Raw genomic sequence first — 21,551 nt, forward strand, 5'->3', positions numbered from 1 at the left:
GAGGGAGAGAGACAGATCTTTTTTTTTTTTAATTTTTTATGTTTATTTTTGAGAGAGAGAGACAGAGTGTGAATAGGGGAGAGAGAGAGACGCAGAACCGGTTCACGTCTGTGACAGCGCAGACACAGCCTGATGCGGGGCTCGAACTCACAAACCACGACATCATGACCTGAGCCGAAGCCGGCCGCTCAACCGACTGAGCCACCCAGGCGCCCCTGGATCTTTCTAAAGATGCTTGATTCTCACCCTACCTGACTTGGTATCCCTGAGAACACTCATATTTACCCACTTATCCAGTGCGGTTCTTGCCAGAGGGACATATGACTAGTACAAATACTGCCAATAATGATAAAAAAAAAAAAAATAAGTAACACTTCTGTAGTACTTACTATATGCCAAGAACCATTTGAATCTATTTACATATGTTAAATCATCTAATCATCATGAGGTAAATGCTGCTGTTATTGTCCATTTCACAGATGACAAAACTGAGGCACAGACGAGTGAAGGAACTGGCCCAGGGCTCCACAATTAGTACAAGTCAAAGCTGCAGTTCCAGCCCAAGATAACTGGTTCCAGAGTCTTTGCTCGTAATGAACTATGCTGTACGGCCTGATCGGTAGAGCAAAGGACTACCCTGTTCCACCCACATTAGCCCTGGTAGATGTAACATAAAGTCCAGATGGCAGGGCTATTCTCAGGAGAATGCAGACTAGGCTGCCAACTACATGTGATGATTTGGGAACAACTGAGCAGAATCTCCTGTCCCAAAATATCTCCCAACTTCTGTAAAAATATCCTAATTTCCACCATTCAAAAGTCACTTCTCCACTTCTTGAAGGCTTTTGCATTTTCAAGAATCCCTTAGGAAAAGGTAAATATCACAGGGCAAGGTCATCCCTTAAATCACTATCAGGCATCTACAGTGTGATTAAAAAAAAAAAAAAGTTCGAGGCCCCCGGGTGGCTCAGTCGCTTAAGTGTCCGACTCTTGGTCTCAGCCCAGGTCTCGATCTCAGGGTCATGAGTTCAAGCCTACTTTAAAAAAAAAAAAAAAAGCTCACTGAACTTGCACTCGGAAGAGTTGGCTTCTAGCTCTAATGCCAATTACTACCTGTGTGACCTCAGGCGAGACACTTAACTTCTCTGAGTCTCCGTTTCTTTATCTGTTAAATGGCAATGGTAACACCTGCTGTGACTCCCTCTTAGGATTGTTGCAGGAATTTAGTGGTTGCAAAAGCGTTTTGCAGACTTTAAAGGACCATACAACTCTAAGCTGTTATTCTGATCGCCTAAACCCCTGGTGGGATTACATGAATTACCGACAACCAAAGCAATGTATGTGGCCAGTGTAGACGGACAGACAAGGCATAAACCAAAAAGATTCACGGCCTGGCCAATTCAAAACTATCAGCATGGACAGGTGAGTCTCTCCGGGGCGTCATCAGACCTTACTATTCATCTCCACTTGCTTTAGCTCTGACTCTCCTTGGCTTCGTCTCCTGTGACAGGACACTCTTCAGCTTGGCATTCCGGGCCCCAGGGCCCAGACTTGGCTCTAGCTTCTGAGCCCTAGGGCTATTTCTCGACTTTCTTTTCCAGTGTGCTGCTGCTGCTGGCAGGACGTGTGCTCCACTCCATTCCTACCTGTGACCTAACACGCCTTTCCGTCGTGTGACTTCCTCAACCCACTCAGCCCCCCAGTTACACCAGCACTCTGGAACCTTGGCTCTCTGCCTCAGTCGTGGAGTGTCTATGAAGTGCCTCATAAGTGACAGGCACAGCACCCCTCCACCAGGCAAACGGTTCCTATAGCTGCCACGGCAGGGACCTGGGAGGGACAAGGGAGGGCACAGTGGCACCAAGAGAGGGGTCAGGAACATGGAAAAGTAAGACAGGAGGTGAAAGGATAGTCGTGGTCTGCTTTAGTCTTTTGCAGAAAAGAGTATTAACTGTTACAGAGGCGACTGTCGATTAAGCCCCTACTCTGCGCTACGCGTCTGGAATGCACAGATGAAAGGTATGGTTCCTGACCTCTGGAGGCTTAACATACGATGAGGGAGATGAGCAGGTAGACAGACGCGAGTCTCTGCAGCGGCTAAGCACCTCTAAGGAAATACTGTTGTAAGGAAGCTCTGTTTCTTTGCTCACCAACTTGTCCTCTTAAGGCCTTAGGTGAGACATAATTATAATACAGCAGTTTGCGCCTGGCTGCCAAGCTTTGTCTGAAGTATAGATCGTGATGGGCTACTTTTTCCACTACATATATTTTCCCTTCGTTTTTTTTTTTTTTTTTTGGCCTCTTTTTTTTGGGGGGGGGGATATAATATACATTCAGTAAAGTGCGCACGTCTTAGGCGAATCACTCAATAAATTTTTATTTATGGATACACCAATGTAACCACCACCCAGACTGCCATATAAAATCTAATAGCCTACCAGAAGCGTCTCTTGGAACACACGATTGATCACACCCCACCACAATGAAGTTACCACTATTTTGATTTTCGTGCAATAGTACCATTATTATGAAATAGTAATAGACCCTATGAGTCTGGCCACCCCTCCTCCCCCATAATAGTTAGGACAGTACCGGTCACCCAAAGAAGACATCAGATAGCGATGACATCAGACAGCAGACAGCCTGATGCGGGGCTCGAAACCACGAACTGTGAGATCATGACCTGAGCCGAAGTCAGATGCTTAACCGACTGGGCCACCCAGGCGCTCCCAATTTGTAATTTTTAAAATTACTCAGCCAGGGGTACCTGGCTGGCTCAGTGGAGCGTGCGATGCATGATCTTGGTGTTGTGAGTTCAAGCCCCATGTGGGGCATGGAGCCTAGTTAAAATTAAAAATGATAGATAGATAGATGGATAGATGAGAGATAGATAGATAGATAGATAGATAGATACATACATACATACATACATAGGTAAATAACTCAGCCAGAAGAAGTGTGGAGAACAGAGTGAGGAAGACACAGATTGCCACAGTGATCCAGGTAGGACATGGCGAGGTACCTATAAGACATCCAAGTGGAGATATTCTGTAGGCAGTTGAATATGTAGGTTATGAATGAATGAATATGGACATCCATACGAATGAATATTGAGCTTAGAAGAGAAATCTAGGAACATCTGGGTGGCTTAGTCGATTAAGCGTCTGACTCTTGATTTGGGCTCAGATCATGATCTCACGGGTTCCTGACATCCAGCCCCACATCAGGCTCTGTGCTGACAGTGTGGAGCCTGCTTAGGATTCTCTCTCTCCCTCTCTCTCTGCCCCTCCCCTGCTCGTGCCCTCTCTCTCTCTCAAAATAAATAAATAAACTTTGAAAAAAAAAAAAAAGAAGAGAAATCTAGGCTCAAGGTAAGGTTTGGGGGTCATCTGTATCTAAATGGTAGTGGTTTAGACTGTCTAGAAAAGTGTACAGGATAAAGTACAAGGTTAAGATTAGAGCCTTGGGATGCCTGGGTGGCTTAGCCAAAACTCTGGGTTCGTGAGTTTGAGCCCTGCATCGGGCTCTGTGCTGACAGTGAGGAACCTGCTTGGGATTCTCTCTCTCCCTCTCTCTCTGCCCCTCCCCTGCTCATGCTCTCCCTCTCTCCCTCCCTCTCTCTCTCTCAAAATAAATAAAAATAAATGTAAAAAAAAAAGAACAGAGCCCTGGGAAACAACAGCATCGAAGAGTCCAGCCAACGTGGCACAGCCAGGGGATGAGGTAAGAGGTAAGAGAAAAAAAACAAGGACGGGAGATTGGCACAGTAGCCAGAGGAAGGAAGGTTTCAAGGAGGGAGGGGTTGTCATTCCATATGCTGTGAAGTACCGCAAGACAAGAAAAGCACACACTGGTCTGGCGACATGGAGGTCAGCAGTTTAGCGTTAGCGAGAGCGGTATCGTTGCCAGAAATCACACCACACTGAGGAGTGAATGGACCAGTGAATCGGGAGCGAGGAAGCAGCAGCTGCCCGTTTAGAAGCTTTAGCTGGAGCAGAAAGAACAAAGTAGACGAGAGGGCGAATCTGCTACAGACTGAATGTGGGTGTCCGTCCAAAACTCCTACGTGGGAACCCTAACTCCCCAGGTGATGGTATTTGGAGGCGGGGCCTTTGCAGAGGAGCAGATCACGAAGGTAGAGCTATCATGAATAAAATTCATTTGTAGCACAGGCCCCAGAGAGCTCCCTCCCCCTCCTCCCCGTGAGGACGCAGCAAAAACACAGCCATCTATAAACCACAAAGCAGCCTCTTGCCAGACACCGAATGGGCCGGGGTCTTGATCTCGGACTTCCCAGGCTCCAGAACTGTGAGAAACAAATTTCTGTTGTTAATCAGCCACCCGGTCCGCGGTATTCTGTAATAGCAGCCTGAACTAAGAACCGTAGTTAAGCAAGGTCGTTTATAAGAGGGACCTGAACCACTGCCAGAATCGTTCCACTGGAAATATTGTCCGAGGGAGTCAAGCATCAGATGAGAGATTGACCAAAATAACTTTTGAGACATAGACTCAGAGGTTTTATTATTCCTGCTGATGAGGGATGGCGCTTTCAACTTTCTATGTGGAACAGAAAATTTAAACATTTAAATAACGCATTTATCTTTTACCATAAATGTAGAGAAATGAATGGAAAGGGAGACTATGACAGAAATCATTTTTCAGGACTTTGGTTTTTATACCCATAAAGTGAAACAAAAACACACAACCTATGCTGAGGTAGGATACAAATTATTGCTGTGCCTAAGATTTTACCTAATTGGTGTAGAGATAACAATTTTAAAAATCCCTCATGGTAGCAATTTACTAACAGAGAAAAAGCAAGTCAATTGTAGTGGCCTATAAATTAACATATTGCTTATTAAGCAAATTTTACCCCCAAGTACATCGAAACATCTTAAACATCTACACAACATGGGTTGGAAAGCTAGTTAATTAAAACAGACCTACAGGGCGCCTGGGTGGCTCATCGGTTAAACATCTGACTTTGGTTCAGGTCACGATCTCGCGGTCCCTGAGTTTGAGCCCTGCATCAGGCTCTCTGCTGTCGGCTTAGAGCCTGCTTTGGATCCTCTGCCCCACCTCTCTCTGCCCTCCCCTGCTCGTGCATGCTCGTTCTCTCTCTCTTTCCCTCTCTCCCTCTCTCCCTCTCTGTCAAAAATAAACATTAAAAAAAATAATTAAAAAAAAAAAAACCCTGCTTAAAAAAAAAGAGTTAAAATACTCATAGAAAAGTCATATATGCTCAGCCAATAAATTTTTATTGAACACCTACTATGAGCCCGGCATTTCTCTAGCAACTAGATATTAACAAAAAATAGATGTGTCGATTTATGTAATTCCTTCTGGAACCTGATCAACGCGGTTGGAAGAACTACCAACGATTTCCAAACGATTTGAATTTGTGGCCATTTCTATTCTAAGGCCATATTTGTCTTCCTATATCAAAGACATGGGCTCTCACAGCTGGCGAGGCCTTCAAGGACTACCAGCCTAGCCCATCCCATTTCACAGATGGCAAAGTGGAACTAATGAGAGGGTTACAATACATTTTGAACTATTACAGCCAGGGCTACAACCCAGAATTCCTTAATTCTGATTCAGAATTGCTCTACCAATGAAATCACATCGATAAAACCACGACTCTCCCCAACACCCACACTAGCCTCTGCCTCTTTTGATCAGCTTTTCAATAATCGGTTCTGCCTTTTTCTCTAAAATAGCAAAGTTTCTATGACCTGTGGGCACTTGGCCCGGATTGAAAACATCAAGCCTAAGGATTGCAAACATCCCTCGTCCATCGGTCCATCAGGGGTGGGGGTGGGGGCAGCTGGCAAAGACCGCCTCACTTTGGGCATTTCGTTAAAGCGTCCAAAAATTCCAGGAAGATACTGGGTATGTTTTATCTCTATTGTCTGGCTGCTAGGGAGGAGAATGTGTCGTCTTAAAATTTCTATTCAGAATTTTAATTAAATTGTGGCCTGTGGCAAAATAGAAAGGCATTAAAATCAAATGCTAGTGTCTCTTTGTTTATTTTATGAGCTCTCATCTCTAACTAGTTCTCGCTGAAATAATTAAATGTCTTTTCAGCAAATGGACTGTACAGGCTGTTTAGTTTAATGTTTCTTATAACCTGGCAAGGATGTGCTTTATAATTCCGTTGATTTCTGCCCTTCCCCACCCCGCCCCACCCCCCACCACACACACATTTCTCTCCCCTCTCCCTGCACAGGCTGACTCAAAGGTTTCTGAGGATCAGAATGGCATTCGTGCACCTGTAGGCCAAAGTGTCCTCGCACAGGCTGGCAGAGGCTGTTGGAGGCTGAGCACATTGCATTTGACATTAATAGGTCAGAGGCACTTCTAGATTGAAATTGCTGGAGGTGGAGAGGACACACAGTGTAGTCAGTGAGGCCTCTTGGTCGGAAACCAATGCATGAAATCTCTTATTTACTGACCCACTGTATTGCAGGAAAGGAAAATTGCTTTCTAAACATGATAGAATCCACACAGAGGAGGCGACAGCAGAATTTACCTGGGGAGCGTATGCATGGGCGTGTATATGTTAGGAGGAGGGCTATGCTGTTCTCCTGCTTCGTAAAACACCGTGAGGGATCCTCTGGGGATAAAAGCCGAAGCCCAGGGTGTAGTTTGAAATGGGGAGATTAAGTCAAAGGCGATATAATTGCCTACGTAATAAAGTAGAAAGGAGGTCTTCTTGGAATTAAAGAGATGGTTCTTGTGAGCAATTATTTTCAACTTCCTCTAAACAGAGCCCCGCCCCAGAAACAGAAGACAGAAAGGCAGTGCAAGAGATTTGAGGAAGCAAACTTTGTCCTGCTAATGGCTAACTTCTAATGCGTGTTCACTATGTTCTTCTAGGCACCAGGCTAAGTGCCTTTCCCCAATTATCTCATGTAATGTTCCCAACAGTCTTGTGAAATAGGGACCATTAGTCTCCTCATTTTACAGATCTGACCATTGCGGTCTAGCAATATTAAACGACGTACCAAAGGCTCACAGCTACTAAGTGGCAAAGTTGGCATTCATATTTGTCACCCCTATCCTTCTCCAAAGAAAGGGGAAAGTGGTGTGAACGTATAACATCTGGGCCTGCGAGCTGTCAGGCTCACTTAACCTGAGTGATAATGGCAGTGATAATGCAGGTGTAAGGGGACAGATATTGGGTACTTGTGATATGCCAGGCATTGTACTAAGCACTTTATAGGAGTCAGGTCACTTAATCCTCGTGAGGACATTTTGGGGAAAACATCTGTATTCGCTCTATGTTACAAGTGAAAAAAACCCAGTGTCTTCAAAGGTCAGGAACTTGCCCAAGGCTACGCAGCTGGAAAATGGAAAAGCTCTAGGTTAACAGCAGACCTCCCCAACCTGATGGGACACCAGGGCCTAAGGAGGGAGCCATCTACCAGTAGGACAATCCTTCTAATGAGATGTGGCCCAGGAGATTTGGGAACCTTGATGTTTCCCATTTTATATTGCTCCCTGTTCTAGGCTAAGATCCACCCTTGAAAAACAAGCCTTGAAACACTTCTGCCTCATACGGTGGAGACATAATAGACAGTCAAGAAACATTTGGTGAATAAATGAATGGATAAACGAGTGGAGTCTAGTCCATAGTTTTTCATTTTTTCCTCCTGTGGTGCTGTAAGCCCCACGTCTCTCTGACGAGCTGGAGCTTTTTGTTTGAGTTTTGAATGTACCGAAGTCCAGAATAAGAAAAGATAATGAATGAAAGAAAGGACTTATTTGTGGCTGGATAAACGGGATGTGGAATTTTATTTATTTATTTAAAAAAAATGTTTAATGTTTATTATTTAGTTTTGAGAGAGAGACACACACAGAGCACAAGTTGGGGAGGGTTAGAGAGAGAAGGAGACACAGAATCCGAAGCAGGCTCCAGGCTCTGAGCTGCCAGCACAGAGTCTGATGTGGGGCCCGAACTCACAAACCGTGACCTGACCGACTGAGCCCCCCAGGCACCCCTTAAATAGGTCTTTCAAGGCCCTCATTGTCTGGGGAAAGGGAAATCTGCTGTGGGGACCAGGCATCCGGGGAAGTAAGGAGTTAAGAAGGAGAAGAGGAAAGGAGGTATGGGAGCTTAAAGGGATCTAGCATTTTCCATATCTACTGTGTACTAGGTCCTTTCATATATCCTAGGTCATTTAATCCTCACATGTATCCTGGGAGGCAGGTGTCATTATCTCTGTTCTATAATAAGAAAATTGAAGCTTATCATTAAGTAACTTGCCCAAAGTCTCACACGTAGGAAGTAGGTGCAGCTGAGATTCCATCTCTGGTCTGACTCTTTGTTTTGTTTTGTTTTGTTTTTAAGATCTTATTTTTAAGCAGTCTCCACACCCAATGTGGGGCTCGAACTCACAGCCCCAAGATCAAGGCTCACATGCTCTATCTACTGAGCCAGCCAGGCACCCCGTGGTCTGAGTCTTTCTAGAATACTCACTGCCCCTGCAAACAGAGTTGAAAACAGAAGGGCATTTTCATTGGGTGTGGAAGAGAAAGTATTTCAGATTTAGGGAGATGAGAAAAATAGGGCAAAGAGCTTGTGGAAAGGCCCAAACCAAGACCGGCGAGATTTGAGGAAGCTGGAAGACAGGCCCTGGCTGAATGAGATGATCTCCGGGAAAGTGTACTCTAAGTTCTCTACTGTGTTACCCATAGTTCCTCACTTGGTAATCGCAGCAACTGTCTGGAGCAAAAGAGTGAAAACTGTAGCCAGGCTAACAGCCCAGAGGCAGCAAAACAGGATGGTGGGAAATAAAGATAAGTGTCCCCGGGGGCGCCTGGGTGGCTGAGTCAGTGGAGAGTCCAACTCTTGATTTCGGCTCAGGTCACGACCCCAGGGTCGTGGGATCCAGCCCCATGTCGGGTGCCGCACTAAGTGTGGAGCCTGCTTGAGATTCTCTCTCTCCCTCTGTCTTTCCCCCAAACCCCACCCCCTCCCTACTTGCTCTCTCTCTCTCTCTCTCAAATTAAAAACAAAACAGGGGGCGCCTGGGTGGCTCAGTTGGTTGGGCGACTGACTTCGGCTCGGGTCATGATCTCGCGGTCCGTGAGTTCGAGCCCCGCGTCGGGCCCTGTGCTGACGGCTCGGAGCCTGGAGCCTGTTTCGGATTCTGTGTCTCCCTCTCTCTCTGCCCCTCCGCTGCTCATGCTCTGTGTCTCTCTGTCTCAAAAATAAATCAACGTTAAAAATAAATAAATAAACATTAAAAAAATTAAGAACAAAAACAAAAACAAAATAGTGTCTCCAAGACCCCTGCTCAGAGACCTTTCCCCCAGCTTGTGGACGGCAGAAGGGCATGGCGGGACTTGCCGTTAGCCCCCAACATCTACCTCATCACCCCTCTTGACTTTACTCCTGGTCTTGAATACACACCCACCAACAATTAGTGTTTTGAAGGCTCACGGCTTTGAGTCTTCTTTCCAACGCATGCGAGTCAAATCTAGGCCCAGGAAATAAAGACTGTTTCCTGCGATTTGAACCCCCACTCTGCTTGCGTTATCTGAGGTCCTCCAAGAAGCACGTGTCAAGACGGAATTAAACATGGCAAGGTTTTCACAGAAACGACTGTGTGTCAGAAGAGAGGGAGGGAGCTGTGGCAAAAGCCCGACCCTGACTCAGGGAGAGAGGAGAGAAGGCTGAACGGAAGTGGTCTAGACTACCACGCGGTTTAACAAAGCTTCCGCAAGTCAAAGGAGGCCAAACAGAGCAGTCCACAGATCTCCCAGGTGGAAATCTGCCTTAGGATCCCCACTCAGTCCCAGGAGGGAACAGGCCATGGGAAGCTGAGGCCCCCAGTCTGCCAGTCATCTCTAATGGGCCCCAACGCACCCCCTGCCTCCTCTATTCATAACGACAAGGGCAAATCTCAGCTAAAGGCTCATTCCTTTTTTTTTTTTTTAGAGGTGGGGGAGAGCATGAGCAAGAGACAAAGAGAGAGGATCCTAAGCAGGCTCGGGGTGCCTGGGTGGCTCAGTCGGTTAAGGGTCCGACTTTGGCTCAGGTCAGGATCTCGCGGTTCGTGGGTTCGAGCCCCGTGTCGGGCTTTGCCCTGCCTGCCTTGGATTCTCTCTCTCCCTCTCTCTCCCCCTCCCCCACTTGCACTCGTTCTCTCTCTCTCACAAATAAATAAATAAGCATTAAAAAAAAAAAAGAATCCTAAGCAGAATCCATATCCAGCATGGAGCCCAACACATGGCTTGATCTCAAGACCCTGAGATCATGACCTGAGCCCAAATCAGGAGTCAGACGCTCCACCGACTGAGCCACCTGGGCGTCCCTAAAGGATCATTTCCTAAGGGAGGCCTTTCCTGATCCCAATCCCACCCCTAGTCAAGGTAAAATTACTTTTTCATATGATTTCATAAAAACATGTTCCTTTCCTTCAGAGCACTTGTCTCAGTTCATACTTATATATTCATTAGTGTGATTATTACATTAATGAACATCTCTCTTGGTAAATTCTAAGCTCCATGAGAACAGGGACCATGACTGTCTTGTTCACTGCTTTATCGTCAGTGCCTACCACGGTGGCTAATAGTAGACACCCAGCGAATATATTTGGAATAAATGGATGCGAATGAATAAATGTCGGCGAACAAATATGAGCTACATAATCACTTCTAACCCCCAAACTACTGGAAACTATACAGCCTGAAACAGAACTTGAAGAGGTGAGACTGAACAGAAAGGTTTACAGTCAAGATGGCAACAGAAGCTTCTCGAGCGGACATGAGCAAAAGCGAGCCATGACTGGTGCCTGCCAGGCCACATGGACTGAGATTCGTGTCAGAGGAATTTAGATAAAAAAGAAAGGGTGAATGTACTTGGGGAGTGAGACAGACCATGAACATAAACCGAATAAGCACCCCTTATTTGATCAAGCAGTCTGGTTCTGGAAATGTGGGGTCAGGGCTACAGCAGACACACAAGGAGCCAAGGAAGTGGAAACCATCGCAAGGCAGGAGCCCAGCCACACAAAACAGCCTCAAGGACCTCTCCAGAGAAGTGAGGTTGTGTCAACAAGGTCTGTGGATCTTGGCCAGGTTTTCAGCTCAGGTCTTCTCTGGTAGCCTCTCCTAAGTCTTAAAGGGACCACATCTTGATGACTAGAGCCAGGCTTACAGAGTTGTGGTCATTGCCTAACAACTATATTTACCGACAGCCCTACGGTCCTCCAGGATCACTTGAAATTTTATCTTTCTAAGCCATGCCTTTTTCCTTCCAAACAGTGAGATAAAATTTAACCTCACAGGATGATTAGGACTAGAGAGAATAGTATGAGATGACTTACAATAATATGAAGGAGGTGTAATGTGGCTTCTCTCTCAGATTCTCAGTATTTTTACACCAAAAAATAAAATTAAACAAAGCAAAAATTTCTCTGTGACTCCACTGATGATTTAAAAATGGCTTTGGACACACGACATACACAAAATCTTTAGAAAATCTTGCCAACATTGACAATCCCTGGGGCGCCTAGGTGGCTCAGTCAGTTGAGCGTCTGACTCTTGATCTCGGCTCCGGTCTTGATCTCCGGGTCATGGGTTCAAGTCCTGAACTGGGCCCTACCCTGGGCGTGAAGCCTACTTAAAAAAGAAAAAAAAAAAGAATTCACTTTCTTCTAGCAAGCTGGAGCAAAATGTAAATTTATTCCACGTCCAAGTGTAAACACAGATAAAGTGAATTTCAGCCTGAGACCAGGGTATAAAACTGTGCATATTTGCTAGAAAAGTCTTACTGGGTTATTAAGGTAATGAGTTAGTCAAAGCTGGTGAAAAAAAAAATCACAGTTAACCTAGGGCACCTGGGTGGCTCAGTCAGTTGGGCAGTGACTGCGGCTCGGTTCATGGTCTCATGGTTCGTGGGTTTGAGCCCCACGTCCAGCTCTGTGCTAACAGCTGGGAACTTGGAGCCTGCTTTGGATTCTGTGTCTCCCTCTCTCTCTGCCCCTCCCCCACTCGTGCTCTGTCTCTCAAAAATAAATAAACATTATAGAAAAAAATTTTTTTCGATGCCAGTTAATCTGTTCTTATTTCTGAGTGTAGTTGAGTGGCTACGTGGTCCTCAAAGTCCAGAGTCTTGTTCTATTCTTGTCCGTTTTCTTGACTCACTCAACTTTTCTGTGTCTCTTTCATCATCTGTAAAATCGGGGCTACAAATACTTAACTGTGTACAAAGCCATTTTTCCTTCATCAGTGTCCTTCACAGCATAACACACCCCCTCCTCAGTCAAAACAATAAGGCTTTTGTTAAAACACATGAACTCCAAAGATAGACTTCAATTGAATTTGATGATTATTTCTTGGAGCCTTAGCACAATGGGAATACAAGTCAGAATAAAATAAAGTTCCCGTCCTAAAATGGTGACTCCCAAATACCAGTCCACACATTGGGACTGGTTCCTGACAGTGTTTATACAAGTCCATGGCAAAATGAAAAGAAAAAGAAAGGATAATACAGAGAATGTTTTGTGACTCTAAACTTCCATTCAATTTGAAAGAATTTCTCTTATTATAAGTTTCTTATGAATATTTTCTTTCTAATCTGTTCTAGAAACTGAAATGTTTCTTTTTAATCTCGTGGTGGCAGTTGCCTCTTTTTAACATCTTAACTTAGCAAAACCAAACAAAAAAAAATGTCAACTCTAAGTCAGGCTCTCTTTTGCTTTTAATTTTATTGGTCGGTTAACTCAAAATGAATGAGACTCAGTAAATAACTTCCACCTACTTAAGTAATATGATCAATCTGGTTTAGAGTTTAGTCAAGAAAATTGCTTAAATTTGTTATATAGAAGTTTCTGTTCTGAGAATTGTTTGAATTTATAATTGAAAGCTCCAAAAAAAAAAAAAAAAAAAAAGAAAGAAAGAAAGAAAAGAAAAGAAAGAAAGAAAGAAAAAAAAAAAGAAAGAAAGATGGAAAACAGATTTAGAGCCCAAGCTACCGCTAAAAACAAAAAACAACCAAAGCAGCAAAGCCAATAATAACCAAATGGTGCCTGGCACATAGAAGACTTTTGACAAATATTTGTTGGATAAGTAAATAAATTATCAAGTCAAACAAATACGGATTCAAGTAATACCTAGCCAGCAGCTATAAAACAAAACAAAGCAAAATAACAAAAACTGATAAGCATGAGGATTTTCACTCTTCGGTCAGAATAACATGTAAAATGGCTTTTCTTTTCTAGTTTTTCTTTCCAGTTAGCGAGAACTCTTAAGTATTATATGCCTTCAGCCTAGGAAAAAACCATAGCTCATTCTTCTCTCTTACCAAGAGGAAATAAAAGAGGCAGTCAGGGGCGCCCAGCTGGCTCGGTCGGTAGAGCACATGACTCTTGATCTTAGGGTTCTGAGTTCGAGCTTCACATGCAGTGTAGAGATTACTAAAAATAAAATAAACTTAAAAAAAACAAAAAGGCAGTCAGAGGAAACTGAAAGCAATTCGGAAATTGTTTAGACTAATAGAAGTTAGACTCACGGAAGTTAGAGACAGAGATTTAGAAATCACCCAACCCATCCCTTTCAATTTACAGATAAGGAGACAGGCTCTGAGAAGTTTCCCCAAGTTGCCCGTGTTTTTAGGCTTGGACCTTGAGAACAAAGCCAAGATACTTCTGTCATATAGCAGCAGTCTACCCTAATTGCAGGGGGAAGGTAAGTATCATTTTGAAAACTCCTTGGATAGTCAAACTACAAACTTGAAAGTGCAGAAAATCGAGACAGTGAGTTACATGTGACTTGTGTGTATTTCCGTTATCTTCAGGATTATTCCTGTGATAGCATTCATCAACACTAGATTAGCAAAGAGCTCTCATTATTGACCAGCCACTAGGATATGGAAATAGTCTTGCTCAACTGAAGCTCGCATTAATAATCGTATCCGTGTTGGGCGCCCGCGGGGCTCAGTCAGTTAAGCGTCCGACTTGGTTTCAGCTCAGCTCAGGATCTCCCAGGTTGGTGAGTTCGAGCCCCGCGTCTGACAGTGCAGAGCCGGCTTGGGATTCTCTGTCTCCCCCTCTCTCTGCCTCTCCCTTGCTCACTCTCTCAAAATAAATAAACATTAAGAAACAATAATAATTACATCCATGATTATTACAAAGATACACGGACAAAACCAAAATGGTATATGTACAAGGCCATTTAACGGAGCATCATTGGTAGTAGCAAAACACTGGACACAACTCAAATGTCCACCAGGTGGGAACTGCTGAGAGAAACTACGCTACATTCACCAAAGGGTATTATTCAGCTATTTAAACAAATGAAAAAATGAGAAAGACTTCTACTGAGATGGTATAGCAACAGGATCTATCACTGGGGGAAAAAAGCAAGAGTAAAACAATGCTTATAATATGGCACCTTTTTAGTAGCCCAATCTAAAGGGAAACATACATGCACCCCCACATTTACTTATAGTTTCCAAATGATACAACAGAAAAACAAACAATAACTAATAAAGGCGCTTCCATCTATAGTGCAAGGAAGGGGACAGGGTGGAGGAGACAGGCATGATCTTGAGGCTTCTTTAAATATACTTTGTTATACACTTTGACTTTTGAACAAAACTAATCAAAAAGAAAAAAAAATCCCTAAAAATAGAAAGCAGATGGAAGGAAACAAATGGACTGACCTTTATACTAAATTTGTGACAAAACGATATGGAGAAAAGAATTATTTCAACTTGACTTTAAAAACAGAATTTTGGGGGCGCCTGGGTGGCTCAGTCGGTTAAGCATCTGACTTTGGCTCAGGTCATGATCTACGGTCCGTGAGTTCGAGCCCCACGTCGGGCTCTGTGCTGACAGCTCGGAGCCTGGAGCCTGTTTTGGATTCTGTGTCTCCCTCTCTCTCTGACCCTTCCCCTGTTCATGTTCTCTGTCTCAAAAATAAATAAACGTTAAAAAAATTAAAAAAAAAAAACAACACAGAATTTTGACTGTACATCCCAAATTGGATATATTCTCAGGACAGAGAGAACTACAAAGACATTCTAAACTGCATTCAGCAGTTTTGTTAATGATAATAGTGTTATTTTTATTTTTATAGGAAGTTATATCATAGGCGACTGTGTTAATGCTGTTAAGAACCAAGATGTTCAAAATAAGAGAAAGGAAATACATGCAGAAATTTGAAGTTAGGCAAAAACCCTGCCATGTTCAATTTAAATTGGAAATATCACTATAAATTCAGAGTTTTTGTTTATGTTTATTTTTTTAATGTTTGTTTATTTTTGAGACAGAGAGAGACAGAGCATGAATGGGGGAGGGGCAGAGAGAGAGGGAGACACAGAATGTGAAGCAGGCTCCAGGCTCTGAGCTGCCAGCACAGAGCCCGATGCAGGGCTCGAACTCACAGACCGTGAGATCATGACCTGAGCCGAAGTCGGAGGCTCAACCAACTGAGCCACCCAGGCGCCCCAGTGTTTATTTATTTTTGAGAGGGGAGGGGCAGGGAAAGTAGGAAACAGAGGATCTGAAGCGGGCTCTGCACTGACAACAGAGAGGCCAATGTGGACTTGAAGTCTGGAATCGTGAGATCATGAACCGAGCCAAAATCAAAAGCCAGATTGCTCAACTGACTGAGCCACCCAGACACCCCTCCAAAGGAATTTTTTTTTAATGTTTATTTATTTTTGAGAGAGAGAGAGAGAGAGAGGGAGGGAGGGAGAGCACATGCACGAGATCAAGCTGGGGAGGGGCTGCGAGAGAGGGGGACAGAGGATCCAAAGTGGGGGCTCAAACTCATGAACTCTGAGATCTTGACCTGAGCCAAAGTCGAACACTTAACCGACTGAGCCACTCAGGTGCCCCTAAATTCAGGGTTTTTTTAAACAAAAAGGTTACAGGGGCGCCTGGGTGGCGCAGTCGGTTGAGCGTCCGACTTCAGCCAGGTCACGATCTCGCGGTCCGTGAGTTCGAGCCCCGCGTCGGGCTCTGGGCTGATGGCTCAGAGCCTGGAGCCTGTTTCCGATTCTGTGTCTCCCTCTCTCTCTGCCCCTCCCCCGTTCATGCTCTGTCTCTCTCTGTCCCAAAAATAAATAAACGTTGAAAAAAAGAAATTAAAAAACAAAACAAAACAAAAAGGTTATTATTCGCCCTGACCACTGAAAAGTCCGAGAAGCAATGACCACCTAATAGCAATCAGTTCCCTGACACAAATTATAATCACTGAAGATCATCCCCCACTAAATAAAATAGGATTCTTTAGAGAAATCTCTGACTCCAGGTCTGGGGCAAGGGCCTGTATGAGATGAGCCAGGGAGGTCTTCTTGTGCAGGAAAGCAAGGAAACTCTCAACAACTACTATGGTTATGCCAAGATGCCTCACGGGGCACCTGGGTGGCGCAGTCGGTTAAGTGTCTGACTTTGGCTCAGGTCATGATCTCACGGTTCGTGTGTTTGAGCCCGCATTGGGCTCTGTGCTGACAGCTGGGAGCCTGGAGCTGGCTTTGGATTCTGTGTCTCCCTCTCTCTCTGTACCTCCCCCACTCATGCTCTGTCTCTCAAAAGTAAATAAAAAAAAAAAAAAGTAAATAAACAGTTAAAAAAAAAAAAAGAAGAAGAAAAAAAGCAGAGCACCTGAGTGGCTCAGTCGGTTCAGCATCTGACTTCGGCTCAGGTCCTGGTCTCGCGGTCCGTGAGTTCCAGCCCCGCATCGGGCTCTGTGCTGACAGCTCAGAGCCTGGAGCCTGCTTCAGATTCTGTGTCTCCTTCTCTCTGCCCCTCCCCCACTCATTCTCTCTCTCTCTCTCTCTCTCTCTCTGTCAAAAATAAATAAACTTAAAAAAAAAAGAAGCCTCATGAGTCAACTTTAAAGGGGTCTAATAAGGGACAATTGGGGTATCAAAGTGAAAAATCACTGATTTATTGAGACACATCCAATATATAAAAATCCCTGAACTCATAATGAGCTGATAAAAACATTAGTCACCCTTGAACACCAAAATCATTCTGAAAATTGATCTAGAAGGCAAAAATCACACAGTTGTCCTACGTTGCCTACATTTCAAGATAGACACAAAGTTGATGAGGGAAATTTCTTCTATATAGACTTCTAGCTAATGCAGAAGAAATGATGGCATTGGAAAATCAAGTCTCCTCCTTCTAATGACAGAGTGGACCTAGGCAGTGATCATCAGTGACTGCTAAAATCATCAGCTTAAAGGATAATAAGATGCTAGAATGCAAAATTCAGCCTGACACCATCTGAACCCCACTCATCAATCTTTTTTTTTTAATGTTTATTTATTAATGAGAGAAAGAGACAGAGTGTGAGCAGGGGAGGGGCAGACCGAGAGGGAGACACAGAATCCGAAGTAGGCTCCAGGCTCTGAGCTGTCAGCATAGAGCATGACTTGGGGCTCGAACTCATGAAGTGTGAGATCGTGACCTGAGCCAAAGCTGGACGCTCAACCGACTGAGCCACCCAGGTGCCCCTCATCAATCTTAATATCATAAAAAGTAAGACACCAGACATTATAGGCCTCCGGATGTAAAGGTGCAATGAAGGATCAAGAACACCTTGGGGCACCTGCTTGGCTCAGTCGGTTGAGTGTCCAACTCTTGATTAGGGCTCAGGTCATGATCTCATGTTGTGAGATGGAGCCCCAAGTTGGGCTCCACACTAGGCTACTTAAGATTCTCTCTCTCTCTCTCTCTCTTTCTCTCTCTCTCTCAAAAAACAAAACAAAAAGAAGGACACCACCCATGAGGGATTCTTAACTTAAAAAGTGAACCCAAATCTCATCGAATCTCTACAAAAAAAAAAAAAAACAAAACTGGTTATGAAAAGTGTTTGATTTATATTCAAGGAGTGAAAGAGCAAAGCAATTCTCACAGCTGAAGCCACGTGACTGTCCCAACCCCACTCCTGTAGATTCAGGCAGCCCACAGCTCTAGAACAGCTCCTGTTTATCCATTAAGGGGAAATTGAGGAGCCCGCGTTCCATAACTCACATGACTGCATACAGTCAACCTGGCCACTGATCCTGATAGAACATTGTGTGTGACTCATACCCCACATTCAATTATTGGTTGACTGCTTTAGGCCCTGTGACTACTTTTCTATCTGACTAACGTACCTATTGCCAGAGTTGCTCTGAAACAGGGGCTCTGCTTGATTCTTAAAATATTCCTAAAGATTAGGGTCCTGACCTCGAATTCCAGTGCACCTGCTGGGTCCTCACTCCATATTGCTAAGTACCTACTTGCACCCTGTTTCTTGCCCGCTCCCAGGCTTTCTTTCTTTCTTTTTTTTTTTTTTAATGTTTATTTATTTGAGAGAGAGAGCATCTGTGCTCAAGCGGGAGAGGGGCAGAGAGAGGGAGAGAGAAAATCCCAAGCAGGCTACACCCTCAGTTATGGAGCCCAACGCAGGGCTCGAACTCATGAACCTGAAAGATCATGACCTGAGCCGAAATCAAGAGTCAGATGCTTAACTGACTGAGCCCCCTGGTGCCCCCCAGGCTGCCTGTTTTTAACTTCTTGCCATCTTATTAGGTGTTTTTTGACCTAGAAATCTTGTGTTAATTTGACCCATACTGCTAAAATTTAGACTAAATATCAGACCATGTATTTTTGCTAATTCATAACATCCTGGGGCAGGTTGGTGACATTATCCTTGTTTTGAAATGGAACAAAAACATGTGAAACACTTGTTTCTGGGGCAGCACCATTACAAGCACCCTCAATCTCGGTTCCCTAAATAAGGAACAGTAGATGCAGCCTGCAAATTACTTAGCAAGTGCTCCCATTCTCTCCAAGCCTTGAGTCCTCTCCTTGTTTGTCACTGCTGGCCCACCCCAGCCATCTCTTCCTTCTCTGCTCCACTCGACCCCTGCTCTGATGGGAACGCTTTTTAAAAGCTTCTACAACCAGGTCAGTCCCCAGGTGTCGGCCCAGTGCTTTGATTCCGTGGATATGACCTTCTTCTATTTTTTAATGCTTTTTATTATAAAGTAAAACAGATAAAGAACACCACACAGACGCACGGCTTAATGAATTCACATAAAGCGACACTCTCGTAACCATCATCAGGTCAAGAAATAGATCTTTGCAGTTACCCCGGGAACCCCTTCCATGTGTGCAGCGGCCAGATCACAAGCCCCTCCTTTACTCATACATAACTATAGTCTAGACTTTTATAGTCATCACTTGCTTGCTTTTCTTAAATAAGTTTTCCCACCTGTATGTGCATCCCTAGACACCCTTAGTCTTGCCCATTTAAAAAATTACATATGTCTTCCACGTCTCTTTTTTTTTAATGTTTATTGATTCATTTTGAGAGAGGGAGAGAGAGAGAGAGAGAGAGAGAGAGAGAGAGAGAGAGAATCCCAAGCAGCCTCCACACTGTCATCGAAGAGTCCGACACCGGGATCGATCTCACACGGACCGTGAGATCATGACCCGAGCCAACATCAAGAGCCAGACGCTTAACCGACTGGGCCATCCAGGCGCCCCTCTTTCACGTCTCTTTTAATCTTCAGTTCCCCCTCCATTCCTCTTCTCCTTAGAATTACGTGTTGAAACCCCCAGGCTATTTGACTAATAGTTTCCCAGTCTGGATTTCGCCAGCCGATTGCTATTTCAATGAACTTACCTGGCCTTCCCGACTTCCCTCTCATCTTGCTGGGGCAGGCTTGCAGCTCCGGCAGCTTTGGGAGAGGTGTCTTCACTGCACTCCACAGCATGACTGATTGAAAGAAGCCAGCTTCCCTGCTCCCCGTTGCTGCCAGCTAGGGCTCCATCTGGCTCTTTGGGCGGCTAGCTGACGTCAGATATGCTACGCACTCCTGCTACCACGATCCACCTCATTCTTTCCCTTCTTCTTGGTGAGAGGTGCTGCTTGATCCCTGAGACATAGAAAAGTAGAAACAGAGGCATCCAGAGTGTTACTGGACCTTGAGGTACAGGAAACATCATTCCTTCCGGTGGCTTCCTTGCCAATTTCTAGCAGCGCTTTTGAGGGGGATTAAGCAATGGACAACATGCCAGCTGAGTTCCCAAATACGGGCCAGGCTGGTTAGGATCCTGAGTGTTGGGTATCTTTTGAAGGGATTTTGTATGTTTAAATGTACTTTACAAAGCTTAAAAGAAATAAAGTTTAAAATCACAGTCGTAACGATATTTCAGTCACGCTGTGGGTGAAGTGGCGTGTTTGCAGGCCCACCTTGAACCCTAATCAAATATAGCCTTATTTCTGCAGGAAACCAAAGGCCAAATTCCAAACATGTAACTTAAAAAAGTGTGGGAATAGATCTCTGTAAATCTGAGGGTTAGCTGTGCAGACAACTATAACATTTTAGATTCTGGGTTATGCAAGCTAACCTGAAATTACTTTCTCGAGGTCTTCTCCTAAAGAGGGTTTACATATTCTTACCCTAAGCATCCTCCCAAATGACTTAAAATATCATTCCTTCATCTACTTCCAAATAACAAAAAATAATGATTCCCCTTCTGTGTTCTAAAAGAAAGGCCAAGAAAAGTATTGCTTCAGGCAGCTAATGTCCAAAATCTGACTACCATAGAGAAAGTCACAACACCCGCCAACCCCCTAAAAATTCTAGAGACCAACACTGTTATTATACAAACTGAGCATCTCTCCAGGGGAAACAACCCCACCCACCCCCAAACCTTCTAAATCTCCAAGCAATATATGGAATTATTTAGGACATAAATGTGAATCACTAGCAGCTGGGAAATTTTTAGATGTTGAAACATGATAGTCTCCATTTGCTTGCATGCCATCAATAGTCTCTGTTCCACTTGAAAAGCGTCACATCAAAGATAGAGGCAAAATGTAGTAATAACAACAACAACAGAAAGATTTATTTTATTCTGGAGCTCTATGGTAATGACTCTTTAGATTCTTAGACTCATTACAACTTACATTGGGTCCAAGAACACCAACGCATTTTATAAGGCCTTTCAAATAAGCCAAATAAGGGTATTCAGCCAAGACTCATTCATATTCAGATTTCTAGGACACTCTGATTTGATAATATATGTTCCATACAATGCAGTAATGGTTAAATCAGGGGTCTACTGAGCTTTGAGCCTCGTGGAGTGAAGCTGCAATTTAAAGCAGCATAGTGTTTGGGGCGCCTGGGTGGCTCAGTCGGTTAAGCGTCCGACTTTGGCTCAGGTCATGATATCACGGTTCTGTGAGTTTGAACCCTGCGTCAGGCTCTGTGCTGACAGCTCAGAGCCTGCAGCCTGCTTCGGAGTCTGTGTTTCCCCCTCTCTCTGCCCCTCCCATGCTCATTCTCTGTCTCTCTCTGTCTCTCAATAATAAATAAAAGTTAAAAAAATTTAAAAAAAGGAATAAAATACTTAGGAATAAATTTAACCAAGGAATTCTTAAAACTGCATTCCTAAAACTATAAGACACTGGTGAAAGAGCAAGATGACACAAGCAAAGGGAAACATATACCATGCTCATGGATGGAAAAATATTGTTAAAATGTCCATACTACCCAAAGCAATCTACAGATTCAAGGCAAAACCTAT

The 21,551-nt window shown here is 44.2% G+C and overlaps 1 long non-coding RNA gene across 1 annotated transcript in view; it reads right to left on the bottom strand.

Moving 5' to 3' along the window:
* Positions 1–12,982: 12,982 nt before the first annotated feature.
* The window catches only part of LOC123594971, a 146,377-nt gene continuing 137,808 nt past the window's right edge, over positions 12,983–21,551 (bottom strand). Inside the window, exons 4-5 of the long non-coding RNA XR_006710965.1 lie at positions 19,642–19,894; positions 12,983–13,443 (exon numbers count right to left, since the gene is read on the bottom strand). This is a non-coding gene — a long non-coding RNA (uncharacterized LOC123594971). The remainder of the gene's footprint in view (positions 13,444–19,641; positions 19,895–21,551) is intronic.

Source organism: Leopardus geoffroyi, chromosome X (genome assembly GCF_018350155.1).
Source record: "Leopardus geoffroyi isolate Oge1 chromosome X, O.geoffroyi_Oge1_pat1.0, whole genome shotgun sequence".
NCBI classification, from domain to species: domain Eukaryota; kingdom Metazoa; phylum Chordata; class Mammalia; order Carnivora; family Felidae; genus Leopardus; species Leopardus geoffroyi.